The sequence below is a fragment of the Triticum dicoccoides genome, chromosome 6B (assembly GCF_002162155.2).
Source record: "Triticum dicoccoides isolate Atlit2015 ecotype Zavitan chromosome 6B, WEW_v2.0, whole genome shotgun sequence".
Classification (NCBI taxonomy): Eukaryota; Viridiplantae; Streptophyta; class Magnoliopsida; order Poales; family Poaceae; genus Triticum; species Triticum dicoccoides.
Window position 1 is genome coordinate 343,749,078 of NC_041391.1, and position 22,561 is coordinate 343,771,638.

A 22,561-nucleotide genomic window follows, 5' to 3' on the forward strand; every position below is an offset into this window, starting at 1 on the left:
CTGCATTAGCCTTATAATGGGCTTTGAGGTATGTTGTGAGGTTTCAAAGAGTGTCATAGTATAGATAGTAGCCCCTGATACACTATACGATGTTCGGAAGAAAAATCCAGACAGAGGATCAAATATATGTTCGTAGGAGACTTACCTTCTAGTACCTCTCCCTCTTTTGTTTTTCTAAGCGGACGTCTGTAGTAGCTGCCACCTCTCACACTGCGGAAGTCTCCCGACTAAAGCAGAGTCTGGAGCGGGCCGAAGAAGAGCTCGGCCAAGTGAAGAAGCAATTGAAGGATAACCAAGGTGTGCAAAAAACCTTGTTTGCATTTAGTACGAATGACTAATTGAGTATGACGGAAAAAATTCATGATGTGCTCTAGGAGCGACGGCCGATGTCGAGGCTCTTAGGAACGCAGTGGCCAAGGCCGAGAAGAAGGCGGCCAAAGAGCAGGCCCTTCGTGAAAAGCATGAGGCCAGGGTTATTGAAGTTCAGCAAGAGCTCCAAGAGGCCGTGAAGAAGTGCGAGACCTTGGAGCAGAGTTTAACGGAGAAAGAATCTGAACTCACCAAGACTCGTTAAGCCGCACACGATGCCCGGCGCGAATCCCAAGGCGCCCTTCAGGAAATCCAGGAGGCCAGAAAGATCGCGGTGGGTAAGGCGTTTTCTATGCAAAGCAAATACTTGAAGGAAGAAAATCATGTTACTAATCCAAATTCGGATTTCTCCAGGGGTGTTTGCGGAACTGCCGTGCATCATATCTGATGCCGCACAATTCTACCGAGTCGAAGAAAGGAGCTCTACGGGGAAGCTGTTCTGGTCGCAATATCTGGCGCCAGAGCATCCAGTGCCCATTGCCGATCAATTGAAACAGCTGATCGAGCTGCATAGGGCGGTGAACTAGCCATGAAGGATTTAATTATCTGGCTATGGCCCGCCGAGGCGATTCCCAGCAGCTACTTCGGGCTCGTGAAGTGGCTTGTAAGTGCCTGCCCATGACTTGAAGTCATCAAGCGGTCGGTCTGTATGGAAGGTGCGCGAATGGCCTTCGCCTGCGCCAAGGTGCACTGAGCGAAGATGGATGCCGAAAAGCTGATGACCGAAGGACCGCCTGAGGGGAAGGAGCACCACAAGCCCGAGTTATATTATGACAGTGTCCTGAAAGGATCCCGCCTTGTAGCAGAGCAATGTGCCAAGGATATTATATTCCCATGAATACATTCATGTTATCCTTTGTAATGTTGAACAAGGTCATTTATATAATATAATGCCTGTTATTTGGAAAATTTTACCTCTTGTGCGGCCGTTTTATATATTAATCCTGATAGTTGGCCAGTCGTCGGCTTTTGCCCCCACGTAGGAAATACGAGGGTGTTCGGGATAAACATGAACACTCTTTACCCCAATTTTGGGTCCTTGAAGGAGGTGTTCAGCGCAACGAACCAGACAATCAGACTATAAGGCTTTATCACCCTCACTTAGCCATAGGAGTTTGACAAAAGAAAGGTAGGCGCAGCCCCTAGTGTTTGGAAGACCGCACTAGGGGCTCTATAAGCACCTGATCGGAAGAAAAAAGCCGATCCATCGCACGCTGCATTAGTTATCGCATAATGTGGAAGAAATCCTTAAAGATTTTGTAACCTCTCGAACAGCTGACCAGCTCTCGCCGCATCATGATAGTCAGTTTTCGGCTTTCTCTACTGAGGTGCTTGTCCGGAAGAACCGGGACACAATCGCAGTAGTTCTCCCTTTACTACCCTAGCCGATATAGCGGAACGTAGGGTAACAAACACAGGAGCCGGGCAACCCAACTATTGACCTAAGACATGATTCGGAGCCGATGTATATAATGCTATTAGTTTGGGGTGCCGAACGACCGTGAGGGTGTTCGGGCTTTTTTGCCGTATTATGGGTACAACAAGGCCCCTGGCATATTAAGGCGTACCCTAGTGTACGGCTGCCACTTGACAAAAAATATCAATAAGAACCAATAGCAAGTAAGCGTCATATAAAGCCGCATGTTGTAATTGAATAATACATCGAGGCGTACGAATACAAGTAGTGCGATAAAAAGAAATATGACTTCGGAACCTGCTGAGACCAGGGGGGTTGTGTGCGGATCCGGGGAATAATCGGATGATTATCAAGGGGAATATATAAGGATTCCCTTACGCGTTCGAGCTGTTTCCCTCCTTGGTATGTTCGTCCCTTCATAGGCCCGCCGCCAGGTTGCCATTGATGGCCTAGACAAAAGTGGACCTACAAAGAAAATGCAAAAAATGTTTGTGTGCCACGGAGCGGTTAAGCCGCCTTGTGAGGCCTAACCTAGCTTTGCCTCCTCCTATCACCGAAGTGGTTAATTGAGCTCTTGACGAGCTAGGCTATCCAGCCACGGAGTAGTTTGGACTCTTTTGACAGTGTCCAGGAGTTTGGCTTTCGAATGAAGGTTCGATTGAAAAAGGCCACTATGCGCTTCTACTGCTAAGGCGGTGGTGTGCTCTTCGGTACGGAGGGAGCGTCAGCTTTGCCATTAGCTGTTATGATGCCGTGTGGACCGGGCATCTTGAGCTTAAGATAAGCGTAGTGTGGCACCGCGTTGAATCGAGCAAACGCGGTTCGTCCGAGCAGTGCGTGATAGATACTGCGAAAAGGGACGATATCAAAGATTAACTCTTTGTTGCGGTAATTATCCGGGGGTCCGAAGACTACTTCCAGAGTGATGGAGCCTGTACAGGTGGCCTCAACGCCTGGTATGACACCTTTAAAGGTGGTTTTAGTGGGTTTGATCTTTGAAGGATCGATACCCATCTTGCGCACTATATCCTGATAAAGCAGGTTCAACTGCTGCCTCCGTCCATAAGGACTCGCATGAGGTGGGATCCATCAATTATTGGGTCAAGGACTAGTGCGGCTGAGCCAATCTGATGGATATTGGTCGGACGATCCTTGCGGTCAAAGGTGATCGGGCCGGATGACCATGAGTTACAATTTGGGGCGACTAGCTCCGTTGCGTAGACGTCCCTAGGTGTGCGCCTCCACTCCCGTTTGGGAATATGAGTGGCGTGTATCATATTCACTGTTTTAATTTTCGGAGGAAACTTCTATTGCCCTCCTTTGTTCAGTGACCGGGGCTACTCGTCATCGTCATCACTTTGCGACCCCTTCTCCTTTCTTTCGCCACTTGACTTGCCGGCTTTTTTTGAAGACCCAACGTTCTCTGTTGGTATGATTGCTGGTGTTCCTGGGGTGCCGTGGATTTGACATGGACGATCGAGTATGCTGTCCAGACTGGATGGGCCTGGATTGTGTCTTTTAAATGGATTTTCCGTTGACTGGACTTGGAGCCACTGAATCCAGCATTGACAGCCATGTCTTCGGCGCTATCGCCATTATTGCGATGCTTGTGTCTGTCGGGGCTTGCCGTTGCTATCTCTGGCATCTGAAGTGCCAGGATTTCTTGATATGTTGTTGCTACGAGCCAACCAGCTATCCTCGCCCGCACAAAAGCAGGTCATGAGGGTCGTAAGGGCTGCCATGGACTTCAGCTTCTCTTGGCCGAGGTGTCGGGCGAGCCACTCGTCATTGATGTTATGCTTAAAGGCCGCTAAGGCTTCGGCATCCGAACAGTCGACGATTTGGTTCTTTTTAGTTAAGAACCGAGTCCAAATTTCCTGGCTGACTCTTCGGGCTGTTGCATTATGTGACTTAAGTCATCAGCGTCCGGTGGTCGCACATAAGTGCCCTGAGAGTTTTCAAGGAATGCGTCTTCCAGGTTCTCCCAACTGCCAATGGAGTTTCCCGGCAGACTATTCAGCCAGTGCCGAGCTGGTCCCTTGAGTTTTAGTGGGAGGTACTTGATGGCATGGAGATCATCGCCGCGGGCCATGTGAATGTGGAGAAGGAAATCTTCAATCCATACGGCGGCGTCTGTTGTCCCATCATATGGTTTGATGTTCACGGGTTTAAACCCTTCTGGGAATTCATGCTCCATTACTTCGTCGGTGAAGCATAGGGGGTCTGCGGCGCCTCTATGTCGGGCTACATCGCGATGCAGTTCGGATGAATCTGTGTCACGACCGGTTTTCCAATAAAAATATTTATTGAAAAGCCAATCTTTTAAGTCCAGTATGAGAGAAATCCTCCACACTGGCAGACAAATTCTTGATACAATAAGCCAGTAGCATAAAATATATTACAGGGTCGAACTACGGTTGCTCAACCAAATTATTACAAGCACGCCAATAATTATACATAATGGCGGACACGACACAGGGGTGTGGAGGCATACTACTGACTCGAGGATAGGACGGTGGTGGAAAAACACAGCGGGGAGAGAAATACAAGACTCTACGTCTGTCATCTCATCAAGCGTCGAGGAGAGGCTCGATGAATTTATTTGGTAGCGGAAGCGGATATAATACAGTGACCAAATCCAGGGTCGCACAAGACTGACTGGGACTCCTCTAGGTGTCGGACTCGCTATCAAACTCTTCATCCATGAGATCGCCTTCGTCAGCATCTGGCCAAATCAACAAGCCAGTGAGTACTTTGAAAGTACTCGCAAGACAGTTCGGACGTAAGATATAACAAATGCATGCATGGATGCGACGTGATTAATTCATCAATGCACATTAAAATAAAATTAGCATAACGGGGTAAGAAAGAGGGGAAACGGCGGTAGTCCGCCTGAAATCCCAACATAACACAAATGAAGACCGATCGGGTGTCTGAAGCGACGCCTCGAAAGGTGAACAAATAAAAATAAGGAAAAATGATGCCACAGTCGGGCGTCTTAGCGACACCACATAAAGGGCTTTAAAAGAAATACCATAGTCGGACGTCTGAGCGACATCACAAAAAGGGCTTTAAAAGAAATGCCACAGTCGGACGTCTGAGCGACATCGCATAAAGGGCTTTAAAAGAAATGCCACAGTCGGACGTCTGAGCGACATCGCAGAAAGGGCTTTAAAAGTAATGCCACAGTCGGACGTCTGAGCGACATCACATAAAGGGCTTTAAAAGAAATGCCACAGTCGGACGTTTGAGCGACATCGCAGAAAGGGCTTTTATTCACAAGTAAATAATACTCATAATAAACATTCAATCCATGAGAATAAACGGGTTAGTCCATCCACAGGGATAATCATTCAATCGGACTTAGCACTCATGCGATCCACCGGAGTCTCTGTCACCAAAGCTGACAATTGATTAGGATAAGATGGAACGAAACTTGACATGGAAGAGATGATTTGGAGGAATATATGACTCTGCAGAGTTTGTACAAAATTTTTCCCACAGTCAACGGATTTCCGTAGTCACGAAGGACTAGTTCCGTTTATGGTATTTCGGAAGAAAACACAGCTAACCGGTACACACCCATCCTACCTCTCGATGCTAGGAATCACCCTAGTCATCGTCCAAGAAAAACTTTTGAGACGGGGAGATCACAATCTCGAATAGCATGGGATCAAATTTATATACGCGCGCTCTAAGGGGTGCCCCCCTCTCGGTCCCAACCGGAAACACCCATGCCCCCTGACCGGATGACTGGCTTTAATCCAGGGCCATGGAACCATCATCACGGCCTCTCCTCTTTGGTGTGTACCATGAAAGTGGTTTGCAACTTACTAAACCATATTCCTTGCGGAAAACATGTGGTAGTACAAGGAAGGAAATGATAGGTACTGGACCGATATGGTTTGACACTGAAGTCACATAGTCTGGCGTAAGACTGGCATGCTACAACACTGCCGTCGTACCCATCCTCATGCCAACACATGGCCATTCATATTCACATTCATCCACGTATGGATCATCGAACTCACTCACCTTATTATCACATAAAATAACGTTCATCGGTATGCTCACCAACATGCCATGAAACTAACTAAATGCAAAACATGCCAAGACACTCATCATATCAAAAGTTCAAACATGCTTGCCTGGTTCAGAGTAGTCGGAGCCTAGCTCGGTGAAGTTCGCGGCTCCGTCACCTCCCTCGGTATCTACGGTTTAAAGAAAATATATGCGCTAACGTAAATACCAAGGAGTGCACAGCAGGTAAACCAAATATTTTTCAAATAAATCTGATAAAAAACTAGACAAAATTTTAAAGAGAACAGAAAAAGAATCAATCAAAAATACTTTCCTGATTAAAAGATATAAGGGTTTTTGTCTAGGGACTTATCTGTAATGAAACAGAAGATTTCCAGGGGCTAGTTTATAAAAACAGAAAACGCTTCGGTAGCGACTACGCCAGCCTGAAGAGAAAACGCATTCTGCCCGAAGGCGCTTCCAGAAAATGATTCGAAAGAGAGAGCAGAGAGGCTGACGGTGGGGTCCCACCCGTCAGGTTCAAATGTTCAAACGGGGCGGCAGAGTTCGCCGGCGCCCGAGAGCCGCGGTGGTCGCCGGCGGCGATCCACGGCGAGGCAGAGAGATCGGAGAGTACCTCCGTGCTCAGGGCACCCTTCCGCGTCAGTTGATGGTGGTGGAGTCGGTCGGCGAGCACCACGTCGACGGCGAGCTTTGCTCCGGCAGACGGCGGCTCAGGTGGTCGAGGGGCTCGTCGGAGAGGGCTGCAAAGGTTAAATTGAAGAGGGGGTCATGCTCTTGGCAGCTAGAGAAGGTAACGAACGGGGTTTGAGCGCCGGAGATGGCCTCACCAGAACGAATCGGGCTGGAGGCCGAGGCGGGGTGAGGCGGCCGGATCTGGGGGAGGAGACCTCCTCGAGGTCCCCCTAGTGGCCTGGCGGGGTGTTGGTGAGTAGTGGGGGTGCTGCGTGCACGAGAGTGAGCTCGGGACCCCTTTATATAGGCGGTCCGAGGCGGTTGCCGTGAACGAGGATCACCGGCGAGCGATTACGGTTGCGCAGTGCTCGGTCGGGGTGGTTAGGGGGTCGAGCGTCATCACGGAGGTTCAATGGTTCCGTTTTGGTGTTAAACTGGCCGGGGTTTGGGTGTTAAGGTCGAGCTCGATGGAACGGGGCGGCACGGGCCCGTCGGCGGCAGAGAGCGCGCTCCGTGCATGCTGCGCCATGGCGACGGTGCCGCATGCGTGCGCTGGCACGGAGACGGCCACGTGGAGCTACCAGAGGATTTGGGCGGCACCGAACGGCGTTGCGCCGCTGTTCTCCTCCCTGTCGGCCGTTACGGGGAGCCGGCCACCGCAAGACACGCCGGCGCAGGCGGGCCAGGGCGCCACCGACGCCAGGGTCGCGCCAAGTGCACGTGTGAAGCTTCGGACAAGCAAGCGAGGCCGCGCGCAACGTGCCAAGTGCACTGTGGCCGCGTGACTGAAACTGTCGAAACTGAAAACTGAATTTAACTGAATTTCTGAAAGTGTAAGCAAAACAGTGCATGCAAGGTGTTCGACAGAATGATCCAGGCATGTAGGGATTTTTCCTTGAGCTGATTTTTGGTGGAGTGGCTTCTCATTGCTCAAATAGGCTGCCTGAATTTTGGTGGAATTTTTGGAGGAGTGTAGATATGAATTTCACCAAATTTGGCAAATCTGGTCCAAACTTGCAGAGACTGAATTTTGAAAATTTTGAAAAGAGGAGGAGTGGATCAAGATGGTTCTGGGTTATGGATGCTAAGGACAATACATGAGAATTGGTTTGAGGTCAAAACTCAAATGCAATAGGGCACTTGCTTTGAAAATCTCTCAGGCTCCAAATAATTTTCAGAATTGAATTGAGGGGAAAATAATTAGAATAAAAATCCAAAACCTGTTTGGATTAGTTGGGACAGAGAATTTAGGTTGATCACAAGGGGGAGGGGAGGTTTTGGAGGGGTTTTATCTCATGGGCAAAAATACAAAGCCAAGGGTGGCTTCAAAGATAAGAAAAACCCAAATTTTCATAGAGCTTCACTAAAAAAAATAAACAAATTAAAAGCTCCGAAAAGAAAAAAAAATTAAATTTTTAGAGGGAACTAACAGAGAAGAAGTTTGCAAAAGATCAACCACCAAAGCTTGAAAGAAATAAAATCCCTGCCAAGGCAAAAGGAGGTTTTTAAGAGGAAGGTTTTTCTGAAAAAGAAAAAAAAAGTCTCTCCTCAAAACCACAAAGTTTTTGATAAAAACCAAATAAAATTTTTGGAGTGTCACAACACCTACCCCCTTAGGAAAAATCTCGTCCCCGAGATTTCAGCTGATCCTTAAATAAGTGTGGATGCTCTGTCCGAAGAAAATCCTCGCTTTCCCAAGTTGCTTCACTGTCGGTGTGATTGCTCCACTAGACTTTGAAAAACTTGATGGTTTTCTGTCGGGTCCTCCTTTCAGACTCCTCTAATATTCTTATGGGACGTTCTCGATAAGTGAGGTCTGGCTGTATGTCAATGTTCTCATGAGCTACTTGTTTCTCTGGGTTGCTTACGCACTTCCTTAATTGAGAGACGTGGAACACGTCGTGAATGTCGGACAAGTCTTTGGGTAAGTCTAGCTGGTAGGCTACAGTGCCTCTTCGTGCCACTATGCAAAATGGTCCAATGAATCTTGGTGCTAATTTTCCTTTAATCTTAAACCGTTGCAATCCTCTCATCGGGGATACTCTCAAGTATACGAATTCACCGGGTTCGAAGCTGACCCTACGATGTTTCTGATCATAATAACTTTTCTGTCGACTTTGAGCGGTCTTAAGTCGGTCCCTGATTAACTTGACTTTTTCCTCGGCTTCCCTGAGCATATCTGGTCCGAAGATGCGGCTGTCTCCGGTCTCTGACCAATTTAACGGGGTACGACATCTCCTTCCGTATAGGGATTTGAAAGGAGCCATTTGCAGGCTGGCCTGGTAACTATTGTTGTATGCGAACTCGGCATATGGCAGGCTGTCCTCCCAACTGGTTCCATAGGTGAGGACACATGCTCTCAGCATGTCTTCTAAAACATGGTTTACGCGTTCTGTTTGTCCATCAGTCTGTGGATGGTATGCGGTACTGAAGGCTAGTTGGGTTCCCAGAGCCTGTTGTAATTGCTCCCAAAATCTTGAGACGAACTGAGTGCCTCTGTCGGAAATTATAGTCTTCGGGACACCGTGCAGACAGACTATGCGAGAAAGATAAATCCTGGCAAGCCTCTGAGTGGTGTAGGTTGTCTTTACTGGAATAAAGTGTGCTACTTTGGTCAACCTGTCAGTGATGACCCATATGGCATCATTCCCGTGTCGTGACCGAGGTAATCCGACAATAAAATCCATCCCTATTTCATCCCATTTCCACTCAGGTATTTTGTTAGGTTGCAGTAGTCCGGCTGGTCTCTGATGTTCAGCTTTTATGCGTTGACATGAGTCGCAACATGCAATGAAAGCGGCTATGTCCCTCTTCATACCGTGCCACCAAAATCTTTCCTGAATATCCTTATACATTTTGGTTCCTCCAGGGTGGATCGAATATGGAGTGGTGTGTGCTTCAGTTAAAACTTGCTGTTTAAGGTCTTCTATGTTTGGCACGCATAGCCTTTCTCCGTACCATAATATTCCTTCATTGTCTATGACGAATTCCGAGGCCTTGCCCATACTCAACTTCCTTTTAATTCCTTCAATGCTGGGGTGACCGGACTGAGCCTCTTTAATTTTCTCCACAAGGTGTGGTTGTATTTCTAAGTTTGATATGGTGCCTTCTGCTACCATTATCAAGTTGAGCTTGACAAATTCTTGATGGAATTCGGGCCTCAAGCTGTGCAGATAGTTCCCGTCGGAGCTGGGGTTCCGACTCTGGGCATCGGCCACTACGTTTGCTTTCCCTGGATGGTAATGGATACCAACATCGTAATCCTTTACCAATTCTAACCAGCGGCGTTGCCGTAAATTTAGTTCTGGCTGCGTAAAAATGTATTTGAGGCTTTTGTGATCCGTATATATCTCACATCGATTCCCAAGTAGGAAATGCATCCATTCCTTGAGTGCATGAATAACTGCTGCCATTTCTAAATCATGAGTGGGATAATTTTCCTCGTGTTTGCGAAGTTGCCTTGAAGCATAGGCGACAACCTTGCCTTCTTGCATCAACACGCATCCGAGACCCTTTCTGGATGCATCACAAAATACTTCAAAATTCTTGTGTATATCGGGTACAATTAATACTGGTGCTGTTGTTAATTTCCGCTTTAGCTCTTGGAAACTTTTCTCGCAGGCTTCTGTCCATTCAAACTTCTTATCTTTCTTGAGTAACTGTGTCATAGGCTTGGATATGGTGGAAAATCCTTCAATAAATCTGCGGTAATACCCTGCCATTCCCAAGAAACTTCGTATGTCTGTTACGCTGGCTGGTGACTTCCAGTCAAGTACGGCCTTGACTTTCTCTGGGTCCACTGCTATACCGTCTTGAGTCAGCACGTGGCCTAGAAAACCTACTTGTCTTAGCCAAAATTCGCACTTGCTGAACTTGGCATACAATTGGTGTTTCCTTAGCTCTCCTAGTACAATCCTGAGATGTTCTGCATGCTCTTCTGGTGTTTTGGAGTATACCAGAATATCGTCGATGAATACTACGACGACTTTGTCCATAAACTTCATAAATACTTTGTTCATGAGGTGAACAAAATATGCCGGGGCATTAGTTAATCCAAATGGCATCACTGTGAACTCGTACAGTCCATATCTGGAGGTGAAGGCTGTTTTGGGGATATCTTCCGTTCGTACCTTCAATTGATGGTATCCTGACCTTAAGTCAATTTTTGAGAATTCCTTGGCCTGAGCAAGTTGATCAAAAAAATCGTTTATCCTTGGCATCGGGTATTTGTTTTTGACTGTGACCATGTTAAGTGCTCGATAGTCGATACACAATCTCAGCGTTCCATCCTTCTTCTTGGCAAATAAAATTGGTGATCCCCACGGTGAGGAGCTGGCCCGAATGTATCCTTTATCTAGTAATTCCTTTATTTGCTTCTTCAATTCGATCAACTCGGATGGTGCCATTCTGTATGGTTTCTTGTATATGGGGGTGGTTCCTGGTGCTAGCTCAATGCGGAATTCTATTTCTCGATCTGGTGGCATGCCTGGCAGCTCTTCAGGGAATACATCTGGAAATTCACACACTACTGGAACCTTGTTTAGCTCAGAAACGTCCACCTTATTTAATCTCGGTTGCCGGGGTCTTTTTCCTTCCTTGGTTGATACTCTTATTGTCTTCCCTTGGTGGTGTGTGAGAATCACGGTCCTGTTGAAACAGTCGATAAAACCTTTATTGGTGGTTAGCCAATCCATCCCTAGGATGACATCCAGTCCTTTATTTTCCAATACAATAAGATTTGCGTAAAACTCCAATCCTTCAAACTCAATGACCACATTCTGACAGTAATTCTGAGAAACTTGCTGAATCCCGGGGGACTTGATTATTATGGATTTCTCCAAAGGAAGCATAGAAAAATTATTTTGCAAAGCAAAACTTTTCGAGATGAAAGAGTGAGAAGCTCCAGAATCAAACAAAACCATTGCAGGTATTGTGTTGACAGGAAACGTACCGAGTACGATATCCGGAGCATTTTGTGCCTCCTCTTTGGTTACGTGGTTCAGATGACCCTTCCTGTGGTTATTGTTGGGATTGAAATTGTTTCGTTTGGGCGCTGAATTATTGCCGCCGTTGTTCGGCTTTGGGGTTGAGTTCCTTGGCTTGGGGCACTGTTTGGCATAATGCCCTTCTTCTCCACAAGCGTAACAAGTAACGCCGGGGCGATAGGTGAATTCCTTGTCCCTTGCATGAAAATTCTTGATTGGGCGTGAGACATTGGATGAGAATTTGGGTGTCCCACCCTTTTTAAAATCTATCTTGCTTCGGTGATTGCGAGTGTGATTAGTCTGGTCCCTTTTTCGCTTGCGGATATCTTCCAGACTGCGTCTCTCATTTTCCAGAGTAATGGCCTTGTCCACCAGCGTTTTAAAATCAGGAAAAGTGTGCACGACTAGTTGGCATTTAAGCGCGGGCGCCAGACCGTCAAGGAATTTCTCCATCTTCTTGATTTCAGTCATACGCTCCTCATTGGCGTAGCGGGATAATAGGGTAAATTGACTGTTGTAATCTGACACTGTCATGTTCCTTTGTTTGAGGTCATCAAATTCTCTCTTCTTGATTTTCATAATACTCTTAGGAATATGTGCACCACGGAAACCTTCCTTGAAATCATCCCAGGTTATGTCATTTTCGTTGGGATGCATGTGCAGAAAATTCTCCCACCACGATGCGGTTGCTCCTGTGAGATAGTGCGGAGCATATAATACCTTCTCGGGGTCTGAACATTTTGCAATAATTAATTTTCTCTCCATATCTCGAAGCCAGTCCTCGGCTTCAAGAGGCTTGTCAGTATGAGAAAATGTTTGAGGACGTGTCTTCTGTAGCTCAGATAACTTGGAGTGCTGTTGATACTGTCCATGGTGATTTCCCATGTTGATGACTTGCTTCATTATTTCACGATGTTGTTGCTGACTTTGTTCATAAAGGCGGCACATTTGTGAAAGTGCCGATTCATTGCCCGGTTGGCTTGACTGTCCCTGAGTGAACTCGTTGCTGGGTTGTGCATCATAATTTTCCTCTGATGGAATTGGCATGGAGCGAGTCCAAGGACGAGACATTTTTCACTCTGGGGATATATTTTGTAAAACCCATAAGAAAAGCGGAAAGAGTCGCAAAAACAAATCCATAAAATGCATAAAGCTGGCAAATAGAATTAAATAACTCAGCTTACTTAAGAAAAACAAATCGACTTGCGCACGGAGAAGGACTGCTCATTACATATCCTACACGCGGGCGGTAATTATACAATACATCACTCAGGATATGCGTACATAATCCTGACATGTTATTTAGGCTAGTGCACTTCTCCAGATCCTACATGATGCGCAAACAGGCTACTTCTCACAACCTATGTACATATCTTACAAAGCGGCACATTACATGGCAGCTAGGCGTACTCAGGCAGAAATGTTGACGACCTCCTTTGCCCTGCCGAGGGCGAGGCGTAGCGAGGTTGGGGACTCGACTTCCTCCTCGCTAATGGGCTCCATACGTGTAGTGTTGCGCAGAGTGGGCGGAGCGGTTGCCAGGGGAGGAGCAACACGTACAGGAGTGGGCGCGAAGGGTGGTGCAGTGCGCACTGGAGTGGGCGCAATAACTTGGTTGAATTCTTCGGTAGAAGGCAGACGACGAGCAGGCGTAAAAGATGCTGATGACGAGACAAAAGTCAGTGGCGGTGCGATTGGTAGGAGCTCCCTCCTGTTGGCAGCACAGCCATGAACTGAGTCCATGCGGGTAGCTACGAAGTCGTCCACCAGGTTGTCGAAGGCTGCCTCCAGGGCCCGGAGATACTCAATGAGCATCTCAAAAGCCTCGTCTCGTTCTCCTCTGGGGCATGAGTATGCGTAGTGACAGGTGTAAGGCACATGGCACGGAAGATAACGGTAACGACGAGTCTTCATCACGGGGAGGACATCCCTGAGACGAGCTATCGCCTCGCGGGCTGCCATCTGCATAGCATGCCTCTCCGTAGGCATGGCTTTTCCCACGAACCGGAAGCGGCGTAACTCACCACGCCCTCCCTTGAACTGCACCGCGGCCTGGTGCATGGTCAGACTGTCGTTGACTCGGTGCTGGCAGAGTGTGAAGACTGGGCGCACGGATGGCCCCATCGCGACCTGAACAATGAAAGAAAGAAGCTTGACGAACCCATCAGGCACGTTGGCGAAGGTCTGAGACTCGCAGCTATTGTCGGCCATCTACAAAAGTAGGCAAAAATTCTGCATGGTCAGATCATAAATTTATGCTGACTGACAGAAAATGACTACCATTGCAAAAATATAAATTAGCTCTATCAGGCTAATAACCAATTAGCGATCGCACCTAGTGGCTTCCTACAGTCAGCCTGGCTCTGGTACCAAGCTTGTCACGACCGGTTTTCCAATAAAAATATTTATTGAAAAGCCAATCTTTTAAGTCCAGTATGAGAGAAATCCTCCACACTGGCAGACAAATTCTTGATACAATAAGCCAGTAGCATAAAATATATTACAGGGCCGAACTACGGTTGCTCAACCAAATTATTACAAGCACGCCAATAATTATACATAATGGCGGACACGACACAGGGGTGTGGAGGCATACTACTGACTCGAGGATAGGACGGTGGTGGAAAAACACAGCAGGGAGAGAAATACAAGACTCTACGTCTGTCATCTCATCGAGCGTCGAGGAGAGGCTCGATGAATTTATTTGGTAGCGGAAGCGGATATAATACAGTGACCAAATCCAGGGTCGCACAAGACTGACTGGGACTCCTCTAGGTGTCGGACTCGCTATCAAACTCTTCATCCATGAGATCGCCTTCGTCAGCATCTGGCCAAATCAACAAGCCAGTGAGTACTTTGAAAGTACTCGCAAGACAGTTCGGACATAAGATATAACAAATGCATGCATGGATGCGACATGATTAATTCATCAATGCACATTAAAATAAAATTAGCATAACGGGGTAAGAAAGAGGGGAAACGGCGGTAGTCCGCCTGAAATCCCAACATAACACAAATGAAGACCGATCGGGTGTCTGAAGCGACGCCTCGAAAGGTGAACAAATAAAAATAAGGAAAAATGATGCCACAGTCGGGCGTCTTAGCGACACCACATAAGGGCTTTAAAAGAAATACCACATTCGGACGTCTGAGCGACATCACAAAAAGGGCTTTAAAAGAAATGCCACAGTCGGACGTCTGAGCGACATCGCATAAAGGGCTTTAAAAGAAATGCCACAGTCGGACGTCTGAGCGACATCGCAGAAAGGGCTTTAAAAGTAATGCCACAGTCGGACGTCTGAGCGACATCACATAAAGGGCTTTAAAAGAAATGCCACAGTCGGACGTCTGAGCGACATCGCAGAAAGGGCTTTTATTCACAAGTAAATAATACTCATAATAAACATTCAATCCATGAGAATAAACGGGTTAGTCCATCCACAGGGATAATCATTCAATCGGACTTAGCACTCATGCGATCCACCGGAGTCTCTGTCATCAAAGCTGACAATTGATTAGGATAAGATGGAACGAAACTTGACATGGAAGAGATGATTTGGAGGAATATATGACTCTGCAGAGTTTGTACAAAATTTTTCCCACAGTCAACGGATTTCCGTAGTCACGAAGGACTAGTTCCGTTTATGGTATTTCGGAAGAAAACACAGCTAACCGGTACACACCCATCCTACCTCTCGATGCTAGGAATCACCCTAGTCATCGTCCAAGAAAAACTTTTGAGACGGGGAGATCACAATCTCGAATAGCATGGGATCAAATTTATATACGCGCGCTCTAAGGGGTGCCCCCCTCTCGGTCCCAACCGGAAACACCCATGCCCCCTGACCGGATGACTGGCTTTAATCCAGGGCCATGGAACCATCATCACGGCCTCTCCTCTTTGGTGTTTACCATGAAAGTGGTTTGCAACTTACTAAACCATATTCCTTGCGGAAAACATGTGGTAGTAGAAGGAAGGAAATGATAGGTACTGGACCGATATGGTTTGACACTGAAGTCACATAGTCTGGCGTAAGACTGGCATGCTACAACACTCCCGTCGTACCCATCCTCATGCCAACACATGGCCATTCATATTCACATTCATCCACGTATGGATCATCGAACTCACTCACCTTATTATCACATAAAATAACGTTCATCGGTATGCTCACCAACATGCCATGAAACTAACTAAATTCAAAACATGCCAAGACACTCATCATATCAAAAGTTCAAACATGCTTGCCTGGTTCAGAGTAGTCGGAGCCTAGCTCGGTGAAGTTCGCGGCTCCGTCACCTCCCTCGGTATCTACGGTTTAAAGAAAATATATGCGCTAACGTAAATACCAAGGAGTGCACAGAAGGTAAACCAAATATTTTTCAAATAAATCTGATAAAAAACTAGACAAAATTTTAAAGAGAACAGAAAAAGAATCAATCAAAAATACTTTTCTGATTAAAAGATATAAGGGTTTTTGTCCAGGGACTTAGCTATAATGAAACAGAAGATTTCCAGGGGCTAGTTTATAAAAACAGAAAACGCTTCGGTAGCGACTACGCCAGCCCGAAGAGAAAACGCATTCTGCCCGAAGGCGCTTCCAGAAAACGATTCGAAAGAGAGAGCAGAGAGGCTGACGGTGGGGTCCCACCCGTCAGGTTCAAATGTTCAAACGGGGCGGCAGAGTTCGCCGGCGCCCGAGAGCCGCGGTGGTCGCCGGCGGCGATCCATGGCGAGGCAGAGAGATCGGAGAGTACCTCCGTGCTCAGGGCACCCTTCCGCGTCAGTTGATGGTGGTGGAGTCGGTCGGCGAGCACCACGTCGACGGCGAGCTTTGCTCCGGCGGACGGCGGCTCGGGTGGTCGAGGGGCTCGTCGGAGAGGGCTGCAAAGGTTAAATTGAAGAGGGGCTCATGCTCCTGGCAGCTAGAGAAGGTAACGAACGGGGTTTGAGCGCCGGAGATGGCCTCACCAGAACGAATCGGGCTGGAGGCCGAGGCGGGGCGAGGCGGCCGGAGCTGGGGGAGGAGACCTCCTCGAGGTCCCCCTAGTGGCCTGGCGGGGTGTTGGTGAGTAGTGGGGGTGCTGCGTGCACGAGAGTGAGCTCGGGACCCCTTTATATAGGCGGTCCGAGGCGGTTGCCGTGAACGAGGATCACCGGCGAGCGATTACGGTGGCGCAGTGCTCGGTCGGGGTGGTTAGGGGGTCGAGCGTCATCACGGAGGTTCAATGGGTCCGTTTTGGTGTTAAACTGGACGGGGTTTGGGTGTTAAGGTCGAGCTCGACGGAACGGGGCGGCGCGGGCCCGTCGGCGGCAGAGAGCGCGCTCCGTGCGTGCTGCGCCACGGCGACGGTGCCGCATGCGTGCGCTGGCACGGAGACGGCCACGCGGAGCTACCAGAGGATTTGGGCGGCGCCGAACGGCGTTGCGCCGCCGTTCTCCTCCCTGTCGGCCGTTACGGGGAGCCGGCCGCCGCAAGACACGCCGGCGCAGGCGGGCCAGGGCGCCACCGACGCCAGGGTCGCGCCAAGTGCACGTGTGAAGCTTCGGACAAGCAAGCGAGGCCGCGCGCAACGTGCCAAGTGCACTGTGGCCGCGTGACTGAAACTGTCGAAACTGAAAATTGAATTTAACTGAATTTCTGAAAGTGTAAGGAAAACAGTGCATGCAAGGTGTTCGACAGAATGATCCAGGCATGTAGGGATTTTTCATTGAGCTGATTTTTGGTGGAGTGGCTTCTCATTGCTCAAATAGGCTGCCTGAATTTTGGTGGAATTTTTGGAGGAGTGTAGATATGAATTTCACCAAATTTGGCAAATCTGGTCCAAACTTGCAGAGACTGAATTTTGAAAATTTTGAAAAGAGGAGGAGTGGATCAAGATGGTTCTGGGTTATGGATGCTAAGGACAATCCAGGAGAATTGGTTTGAGGTCAAAACTCAAATGCAATAGGGCACTTGCTTTGAAAATCTCTCAGGCTCCAAATAATTTTCAGAATTGAATTGAGGGGAAAATAATTAGAATAAAAATCCAAAACCAGTTTGGATTAGTTGGGACAGAGAATTTAGGTTGATCACAAGGGGGAGGGGAGGTTTTGGAGGGGTTTTATCTCATGGGCAAAAATACAAAGCCAAGGGTGGCTTCAAAGATAAGAAAAACCCAAATTTTCATAGAGCTTCACTAAAAAAAATAAACAAATTGAAAGCTCCCAAAAGAAAAAAAAATTAAATTTTTAGAGGTAACTAACAGAGAAGAAGTTTGCAAAAGATCAACCACCAAAGCTTGAAAGAAATAAAATCCCTGCCAAGGCAAAAGGAGATTTTTAAGAGGAAGGTTTTTCTGAAAAAGAAAAAAAAGTCTCTCCTCAAAACCACAAAGTTTTTGATAAAAACCAAATAAAAATTTTGGAGTGTCACAATCTGGTCTGCTGTATTCAGCCCGGGCGGATTTGTATTTAGTATATCCGGCGTGGCGGTCATTGTCACGCGCTGGGGCGCGCCCCCGCGATCCGTAGATCGATCTTGACTCTCCTGCTTTGTTTTCCAATTCATCTCGCAGGTCATGCGTGTAGCCCCGGGCCTTTGTGTTTTTATTTGTTCGGCGATGGGGTGCGGCTGGTGTTCGGACTAATACGCCGCTTTGTCTCGGCCACGAGGTGGTCGGTCAGCCGCATCCTGCACTGGTAGTATAGGCTCTAGTGCCTGGTCCTCGAATTGAGGTAACAACCTACGCCTTGGGCAACTTTTGGTTGGGCGCTCGAGTCTGTATTCCTCGGCCGCCAGGACCTTAGTCCATCTATTAGTGAGCAGATCTTGATCATCTTGAAGCTGCTGCTGCTTTCTCTTTAGGCTCTTTGCAGTGGCTATAAGCCGGCGCTTGAAGCGCTCCTGCTCGACAGGATCCTTAGGCACGGTAAATTCTTCGTCGCCGAGGCTCACCTCGTCTTCGGAGAGGGGCATGTAATTTCCATCCTCCGAGTTTTCATTCATGGCCTGTTCATCGGGGCTAGCTTTCCCATCCTCCCATCCGGCCTGTTCGAAGCTTGGCTGGGCGGGGTTGTTTTCGTCTTCGGCATCATTCGGAGTGCTATTATCTCTTGTGTCGGTATCGTTGTTTCTACCCTGGCGTGGTTTTGAGCGGCGCCGCTGACGTTGATGCTTCGGCTGTTTCTCAGGAGGATTATCCTCTTTTGCATCCTTTTGATCCTCGCCATTGTTTTCTTTGGGTGTGTCCACCATATATATGTCATATGATGAGGTGGCTGTCCAGCGCCCCGTGGGCGGTGGTTCCTATTCTTCTCCGGCATCGTCGTCCATACCGTCGATGTCTTCGGAGTCGAAGTCAAGCATGTGGGTTAAGTCATCGACAGTGGCTATTAAGTGGGTGGTGGGTGGGTAACGAATTCCTTTGTTGTCCGCTTCCCACTCAAGCCGGACATAGTTCGGCCAAGAGTCTCCTGACAAGGGGAGAGATTTTAATGAGTTTAGCACATCACCCAAAGGCGAGTGTTGAAAGATGTCCACGGAGCAGAACTCCGAGATCGGTGCCCGGTTAGATCCGATGGGCGCGGATACACGCGGTTCGAAGCCTATGGCCGGAGACGAGTCCAAATGTCCGATGACACAGACTTCATTGGAAGTGAAATCTGTGTTCGGCTCTATCGCCGTTGAGTGTGCGGCTTCCGTGGCAGGGTCCATCCTCCTGTCCTCGGATGGCACGATCCTCACTGGATCTAAAGCCAGGGCAGCTGCAGGTGAGATATCCTGAACACCGTCTGATGGCAGATCTAGGTCATGCTCATCGTGGCTGTAGGGTGCACCTGTCATGGGCTCGAATCCGTTGAAGATCAAGTCTCCGCGGATGTCGGCTGTGTAGTTCAGGATTCCAAACCTGACCTGATGGCCATGGGCGTAGCTATCGATCTGCTCCAGATGGCCAAGCGAGTTGGCCCGCAGTGCGAAGCCGCCGAATACGAAGATCTGTCCGGGGAGGAAAACCTCACCCTGGACCACGTCGTTGTAGATGATTGAAGGAGCCATCAAGCCTTATGGTGAAGACACAGTGGAACTCTCAATGAAAGCACCAATGTCGGTGTCAAAACCGACAGATCTCGGGTAGGGGCTCCCAAACTATGTGTCTAAGGCTAATGGTAACACCCGAGGAAGAATCCATGGTCTTCTCGACGGCCATCGAGCAGAAGATTTGGTGGAAAACCGGAAGATCTGGTGAGATTTTCCATTGTGGGGAGAAGGGGATTTGGAGCAAGACGAAGAAGGAGCAATGAAAGCCTGGAGGCAGGCGGCACCCCTTTTTGTCAGACAGGAGCAGTTGCCGAGGCAGCGTGGGGAAACGGAGTCGCCCACATCCAATCAATCGCCACGCGTCATCAAGGCTGCAGGCGGTTAGGGTCCGTGGTGCTTCACACTTGCCCTTTGGCTTCGCCTGGAAGCCAAGTCTGAGCGCGCCTTGGGCCCGGGGGCTACTGTCTGTGTCCTGCACTTGGGGGTATCCAGTCCTGCCTGCCTGCGGCCCACTGTCAGTGTCAAAATCGGCGGATCTCGGGTAGGGGGTCCCGAATTGTGCGTCTAAGGCTAATGGTAACAGGAGGCGGGGGACACGTTGTGTACCCGGGTTCGGGCCCTCTCTATGGAGGTAATACCCTACTTCCTGCTTGATTGATCTTGATGATATGAGTATTACAAGAGTTGATCTACCTCGAGATCGTAGAGGCTAAACCCTAGAAGCTAGCCTATGATTATGACTATTGTTCCTGTCGTACGGACTAAACCCTCCGGTTTATATAGACACCGGAGGGAGCTAGGGTTACATAGAGTTGGCTACAGAGAAAGGAATCTACATATCCAAATTTCCAAGCTTGCCTTCCACGCAAAGGAGAGTTCCACCCGGACACGGGACAAAGTCTTCAATCTTGTATCTTCATAGTCCAACAGTCCGGCATAAGCATATAGTCCGGCTGCCCAAGGACCCCCAAGTCCAGGACTTCCTCACCCACCGCGTGACTCCATCAACGGTCTGGCACAACCCAGCTTCAACACCAACACCGCAAGAACCTCACGAGGGGCCCAGACTCGCGAGGCGGACGATGTCAAGACCCCCGAAGGAGTTGGCCTCGTCAGGAGGGCTCCTGAGGGGCGGAGAGTTCTATGCATGTACTTCATGAGGCTCAGCTGACATGAGCCATGACGACCAAGGCTAGGTGGGTGCCAGGTGGGTGCAGAGTGCAGGTTTCCTCTTCGGTGCAAGGGAGGCAAGCCACGAGCGCAGAGTACCGAGGAATCATCCAAATGTTGCCATTCCAGTGCAACAAGACCAAGACCGCCAAGACGGCAGGATGGAGGTCATCATCGAGCCCACCGCAGCGTCACGACCAGAGGCTTTTCACAGGCAAAGACTACTTTTGTCAGGATATACAGTACTACTTGTCCCCTTTCATATCCCTCCATTGTAGAATCCCTTCCCGCTCATATTTAGGAAGAGGACCAAGGCCAATATATACAGGACTTAGCCACCACCATAGAAAGGAAGAGAGGACGGAAATCAGAACAAGTAGAACACCACACCAGCTCAAGAACACCTCACCTCCTGAGGCTTGTTCATCCACTATACTAGTTCATTCATGGTCCCTCGAGGCAATCCACCACACCACACTGGATTAGGGTATTACACCACAACGATGGCCCGAACAAGTATAAATCTCTGTGTCTTTGTGTCTCTTCGAGCTCGACGCGCTAAGCTAGGAGGATCACGAGTAGGCAGGCTGGGCAGGTTGAGATCTCTGCACGCACCCCAGGGTTCAAACCTCTCAAGGGTTGTCGGGTCCCTAAATCTGACAGTTTCAATAATACATGTGTTTCCGATTGTAACGTGACATCATTTGTTCCAAAATAACTTTGTTGATTGTTAATCTGTGCGCCTTTGCAAATCGGACAACAAAATTACAACATGTTGGTGCCATGTCATGACACCAAGCCAAGTTACATCATTTTCATGTGTGTTTTGGATTTATAGGAATTAAAAAACCAAGTTTCTCAATGTTTCTGGCCGAGACATGACGCCCAGATGTTTGAATTTCATGCCCATTTCTTGCATGGGACCTACGAATTTACCTGAGGACACACATGTGAGTTTTCAACCAACTTTGGTGCACTGGAGCATGTGCTTGTAGTTCAAATTTCAATTGTGCACATTAAATGACCGAAAACTCAATTAATGCATGAAAATGCCAAACGAACCCGTAATAATTCCAAAATTTAACATGACAGTCATATAGTTATGTGCTGCCTCTGTAAAGAAAATAAATGGGGGCAGTGTATATCATTTCGCACACAAAAGTGGCACGTTCCCTCATGGAACCACGAGCCTTCTTGAGAGAAGCTCTGGTGTGCAAGAAGCTTATACCAAAACTTGTTCCAATTCGGCCAAGTATTTTTCCACAACAAGTTAGTGGCATGTCATGACACCATACCAAGTTTCATGATTTCCAGGCGAGATTTGGATTTACAGGGATTAAAAACCAAGTTTCTCAATGTTTTTGGCTAAGCCATGATGCACAGATGTTTGAATTTCATTCCCATTTCTTGCATGGGACCTCGAAATTTACCCAAGGACACACATGTGAATTCTCAACCAACTTTGGTGCACTAGAGCATGTGCTTGTAGTTCAAAATTGAATTGTGCACATTAAATGACCAGAAACTCAATTGATGTATAAACAAGGCCAAATGAACCCGGACTAATCCCAAAATTTAACACGACAGTCATATAGTTCTGTGATACCTCTATAAAGAAATTCAAGGGGGCAGCTTATATCGTTTCACATACAAAGGTGACACATTCCCTCTCAGAACCACAAGCCTTCTTGAGAGAAGCTCCGGTTTGCAAGAAGCTTATACCAAAACTTGTTCCAATTCGGCCAAGTTTTTTTCCACAACATGTTAGTGGCTTGTCATGATACCATGCCAAGTTTCATGATTTCCAAGCAAGTTTTGGATTTACAGGAGTTAAAAAACCTAGTTTCTCAATGTTTCCAGCTGAGCCATGATGCTCAGATGTT